The sequence below is a fragment of the Pinus tabuliformis genome, chromosome Q (genome assembly GCF_031772625.1).
Source record: "Pinus tabuliformis cultivar Carrire ecotype Pingquan chromosome Q, CPIR1, whole genome shotgun sequence".
Taxonomy (NCBI): Eukaryota; Viridiplantae; Streptophyta; class Pinopsida; order Pinales; family Pinaceae; genus Pinus; species Pinus tabuliformis.
Window position 1 is genome coordinate 1,049,484,373 of NC_142296.1, and position 6,232 is coordinate 1,049,490,604.

Here is a 6,232-nt window from a genome sequence, read left to right on the forward strand (position 1 = left end):
CAAGCTGAAATTTATATAAAGTCCATGAAATAACAAAACCTAAAATAACAACAATACAACTCATGAAAGGAGTTTTTCTTTAACAAATATGAATCCTTGCCTTTTCTTGAGTCACACTTACTACTTTTATGCCCCAGGGTCACATTTTCTTGAGCCAAAGCATGTAGTCATCTCAGGGCCCAAACCACTTAGCAAACAAAAAATAAAACAATCAAGCAACCAAAAAATGTATTGGATTTTGGATATGTAGAGACAAACTGAAATCTGTTGAAACACAACAAATGCATCCCAACATATATCATCTTCTTGTTAAACAATCATTTTCTTCTAGGACCCTTTCCACTCATAATAATTCAAAATCTTGCCAGCAAGCGAGAAAAACTCCAAGCCTATCACACCAAGAATAAACCTCCTTGGAGTCACCAAATATTGTCCAACACTGTGGTTTTGATTTCAAGTCAATGTAATAAGACCGCATGCCAGGAAGAACTCCCAATGATGGAGATGTCCTTGGGAGTTGACTTTGATGAGATGTGAGGGGGAAATGACTTGCTCCATCATATGCAATAGTTTGGGAAACAGATGAACTTGAAGAAATCCCATAATGAGATGTTGCACCTCCAAAACTGCTATATGAGTGACTTCCATATCCAGAGGATCCATATGGACCATGACTGTAACTTCCTGCACCTAGTGATGCCCAACAAGAAGTTGTTCCTTGGAGAAGAAGTTGGTGACCCAAGTCTAATTGTGTTGAAGAGTTTAATGAACTATAAGGGAGGTTTGTTGCAGTAGGATCTCTAGGAAAACTTGGTAGTGCTACATCACTTAATGCATATGGATTTAGACCGGTAACTGGTACTGATTCTAGGTTCACAGTATTCCGATGACCAATAACTCGTGGATTGACTAGCCCATGATAAAGTCCACCATATTGTGAAACGTGATTTACATCACCTTTATCATTCAAATCAGGAACAACTTGGCCCTCGTTTGTTGCAACTTTTTGCTTTTTTCCTTCAAATTCTAATTTACAAAAAAGTTAATGCCTATTTATTGATTTAACAGGATCTTCCAGGGATCGATTTGTTGCTTCAATTGTTTTGTAAAGAATAAGGGAGTACCCTTTGGACTTACCATTTTGTCTATCAAAACCACTAGGGCCTTCTTCAATGTCTCCATAGCAAGAGAAAAAAATAGTCATTCTAGCAAGTTTCATGTCTTTAGGAACATTACCCACATAGACCCTCCTTAAGTTAGGATCTATTGTAGCTGGCTGAAAGGGATTCGCTAGTTGTATGGGTTGTATAGGTACCATGGGTGGAAGAAGGTGCTGTTGGATTTGAAAGGGATTAACTAACTGTATGGATTCTAGAAGGAGTTGGTTCAACTGCAATTGTTGTTGCCCAACAACAACAACCAGATTACAGACAACCATTCCACCATCAATCATCTTGTTGGGTTCTTCCAATGCACTCAAGGAACACTCAACATGTTTATATGTGATAAATTCATATCCCTTGTTCTTACTAGTGGTCTTGTCAGTGATGAAAACTGCATCTACAATTTCTCCATGCTCGGTAAAGACTAATTTGAATGACTCTAAGGTAGTTTCATACCTAATCCCTCTAACAAAGAGCTTCTTTCTCTTCTTCCCTTAGTTTGTTTTATCCTATTGCATGCTCTGCATTCTAAGTGTATGCATGCAATAAGTTAAAACAAGCATTTATTCTCCGCCCCCTCCTTTTGTGCTAACATATCTGGTGTATCTCTTTACAGGTCCCATTGGTTGGGGCAACATTCTATCTAGTACTCAAACTTTGGGGCGCCCCTCCCAATTCCCTGAATTCTTAAGTTTGTCCTGGTCACTGGTCCAGTTTTATCTAGTCCCTAACCTTTCCCCATGTCTCATCAATGGGCGTGAGTGAATGATCACACCTGAGGGATAAAATTTTGAATCTACAGTTCTTAATGCCTTGAAGAGAAGTATCATCCCTTTTCTTACGTGCAATTCCCCTCTTTCGGTAAGCATCCGGTATCTCAGCAGATAAACATTTCTCTGAGCTCATCCTGTTGCTTATACAAATGATGTACCCTATTCTATTCTCATTATCACCAATAATTTCTTCATCAACTACTTACCATCTCTAGATAGACCATACATCTCAAAGCTAGTACCGTGCATCTAAGAAATCAATTGGTGCATAGTATAATAACAGTTCGTGTATCAAATAAGTTATGAAATCAATTTTGAAAGTCCCACTTTTGAAAAAATAATATTTTTTTTGTTTCTACAATCAAGATAATGTTCGAGAGAATCAATGTCTTGATATCATAATCAAATTTAACTTCTTGCATTAATTGTCCTTGCTAACCATCATTCTCTATGGGGACACCCTAAAAATGGATATAGATCATTCCATCCATATTCAATCAAGGTTGTGTGTTGGTCTTATTAAGCCCTTAAGAGCCTAAAACACAACCAAAGGACTAAGAACTAAGTGTGAATCAATAAACAACACTTTTATATGATAACAGAGAAATCATTTGAGATTCATATGAGGTGTTTGAAGTGGAACGAAGTTAACACAAATCAACTTTACCACTCCAATACACATGTTCACTCATGATTGATAAAAGACTAAAATTTATTTTAAAACCACCTTAAAAAGTTTTGATACCACTTATGGTATCGTGTCACATCAAGCTGACCAACATGTTTTCAAGATGACCAACATGTTACTTGAGTAGTTGGGGAAATAAAATACGCCTATGAATGATTAAGTAAAAGCGAATAAGAAGTGCAAGTGTAATTTTCAATGTGGAAATTAATAAGCACTAATTTTTATTTATTTTTTTAGAAGTCACCAACCTTTCATTCTACTGTATGTAAACACATTGAAGTTTCAAGTTGCAACAATTGGATTTCAAAACAGATTTTTAAAGTTGGCATCTACTCAAATCAAAATAAAGCATTAATTTTAATTTTAATTTTTTAAGTCACGAACCTTTCATGCTACTGTATGTAGACACATTGAAGTTTCAAGTTGCCACAATTAGATTTCAAAACAGACTTTTAACGCTGGCATCTACTCAAGTCAAAGTTACATTATATTACAGGTATTTTTGGAAGAAGCTCATTTACCAACAATGTTTTCCTTTAAAAAACATTTTGAAAAGGGGGTTTCTTGAAATATCTAATATTAGTAGTAAATGGTGGACAGAGAGAAATGGCTTCTTTGAAAATGAGAAAAGCTTCCCAACAACTTGTTTCAGAAACCCAGACTTAAAATACTTTATTGATAAAGATCAGGATGTTGTTGAAAACAAATTATGAGGGACAAATTATGAGGAAATCAACCTAGCTTTTTCAAGGTTGAATGACATTTCAAGTGATATTTATTCTTGGGAATTGTCAGGGACAAATTATGAGGAACTTCAAAACCTAGCTTTTTTAAGGTTTAATAACATTTCAAGTGATATTCCTGCTTGGGAATGTGGTCTAGAACAAGTTTAATCCCTATAATTTTCCATTTTCTTGAATTCATTTATATGTGATTTAAATTTTATGACCCTATCCATAGAGTTGTGAAAGAAAAGAGAAATTTGTATGTTACTTTTCATGTATCGGAAAATGCTATACTAGAACTATTGTTATTACCTAATAATTGAGAGAAACTATTTGAGGTTGAATTGGGAAAGCATTGCAATTTATTGACAAAAAAACACAAGATAAATTTTTTGTCCAAGCTATTACCAATGAATCCAAGCATGCATGAGTTAAAGTTTCCTTTAAGGTCATATTTATTTAATGATTTTTTGATTAAATTTGTAGCTATGATATGCATAATAGTGGGATATGAAATGGTATATCAGTTGATGATATTGCTCTAGGGTTTATCCTTAGAAGAATCCAATAAACTAGGTTCAATTATATTGGTTTCCTATATGATATAATCCATGAGAAATTGGAAATTTTTGAATATTAGAAATGCTTTATAGCCATATTTAGTGTGTCTCCTAATATATCACCAATTAGCTTACTTTAGCATTTGATATTAAGGAAGGTTGATCAACAAGGAAGGTTACTATTGGTTTTGGAATGGAGCTATTACTGATGGTTTTTAAATGGACCTAGGTTATAAGAGATTGTGATCAACAAAAGAGTTTCGAAACATTTTTTGATGATTTTATGGCCATAATTTATACCTTGTTCTACAATGAGCTTCCTCCTAGGATTTTTTCTTAATGCAAAAAATTCATGTATATAAATCCAAAATTAAGATATGGTAATTGGTACTTTTCTAAATATCATATTCATTATGTGTCAAAGAATAAAAATATTCTTTCATATCACTCACTGAAGTTTATCTTTCATAGTTAAAACCATAATAACTTTTACAATTATTGAAAACATGATGAAATATTTTCATTTGAAAGAAGAAACTTTCTTTAAAATAAATCCAGATCCGTATTTTTTCTTACCTGATCAAAAGTATCAAAATGATTAGTAATAGCTGGTTTTAGCATATTGAAAAGTTGCTTTTTAGTTAAATGGCCTAAAATCTTTTTCTTCCATTTCTGCACCAAAAAACACAAACATAAGCCTTCATTCAGTAAATATAGCCTGGTAGTTTTGACACACCAAGAAAAGACCTAGGAAATTTCATAACTAAACCATTCAACCACAAACAAGAGATCTTAAAAAACCAACAACCTAAACCATTCCTCTTATTGAATTTGATTATGATTCTACTAAAGAGATCTTGTAGACCAGGTAGGTGTAAAAAGGCATTAAAAGGAAGAAAACAATCAAACATTTAACCTTAAATAGTTTTCGGCTTAATTAGAAACATATTAAACCATGAAAATGATTTCATATTTTGTCCATAAAAAATAAATAAAATAAGAAAATGCATCCATCTGATAACTCAATGAAAGGACAACATTTTGTACTAAAGACAAGATTGACAGTAAGAGCACCCTCCATGCACGAATGGACAGAGATTCCTGCTCATATAGTTTGAAGTTTCACTATAAAGGCATAGGACTGACTACAAAGTTTCATAAAGAAATGAAACCAAGCAGAAAATTGCCCTATAATAACTGAAGAAGTTAATATTATCTCAAAATAATCCAATACATCATTTTCTAAAATAGTGAAACTCATTATATTGGAAACCAAAAATCCAATATCAAATTGATTTTGTTTATCTTGAAAGAAAGGGAAAGACCAATGTTCCAAAATTTCATATCTATGTTTCCATCGAGTTTGGATGATGTTCAAAGTGTCATTTGCCTTTGCCCAAAAAGACTTCAACAATCCTATATTTATGGAGAAAATGCACAAACAATGTAACCGTAATTCCTATTTTTAAAAGAAGCCATTGACAACTATTTGGAACAGTGAATGGGAGTGTGAGGGAAACTGAAACCAAGACAAATGGACAACTAGAATCAATTAGCGTAGCCTTGGGGATTAGAATGTATTAGAATCAATGGATTCACAGTCGATTAGGCAAGCCACGTGGATTAACCAAGCCCATTGGATTAATGGAGCCAGGTCGAGTAGCGTATCCCAGTCAATTCATGTGGCAATGAGGGGCACATGAAATAAAATTAAACATAGAAGAAATTACGAGAAGAAATCCTCTATTTGTTCCAAAACATAAAAGAATCCATCGCCACACTTGGCTATATGTCTACACTTGTCTATTCATCCCACCTTCCTCAATTCCTACCCTACTAGGCAACTATTTGAACTCTGCAACAAATCCATTCTTCCTCAATTCCTAAGCAAAAATTATTTCTAAGTTAGTGGTTCTCTCACTCGTTATGTCCCTTCCTTCTAGCTAGGTAACCAGATAGAACAATCCAACATCCTTTTGGACTCCTGAGGAACCTAACAAATATATGGGACTGGGCCCTCAGTTTACAAACAAAATAGTTACCTTCCTAATTATTATTAACTGAGCATCGGCCAGTCAACACTTCACAATTCAACATTCCTTCTTTCTCATTGAGGTAAAGCTCTACTCTTTGAACAATATGACTTCTCATAGTAGGCAAGGGATAGGAAATAAAGAAGTTGGGTAGAGGGTGAATGAAGGACCTTCCGAAAAAACGTGCCATCTCACTGAAAGCTCCATCGAGGGTGTGTAAGGGATCAAATTAGACTGTAGGAAAATCAATGGTGTGGCCAACCAATTTGAATCTGTCAGGCAATCGGTGT

At 34.2% G+C, this 6,232-nt stretch overlaps 1 pseudogene; it reads right to left on the bottom strand.

Moving 5' to 3' along the window:
• Window positions 1-343: 343 nt before the first annotated feature.
• Window positions 344-1,318, bottom strand: LOC149223103 (uncharacterized; annotated as a pseudogene).
• Between the last annotated feature and the right edge of the window lie 4,914 nt (window positions 1,319-6,232).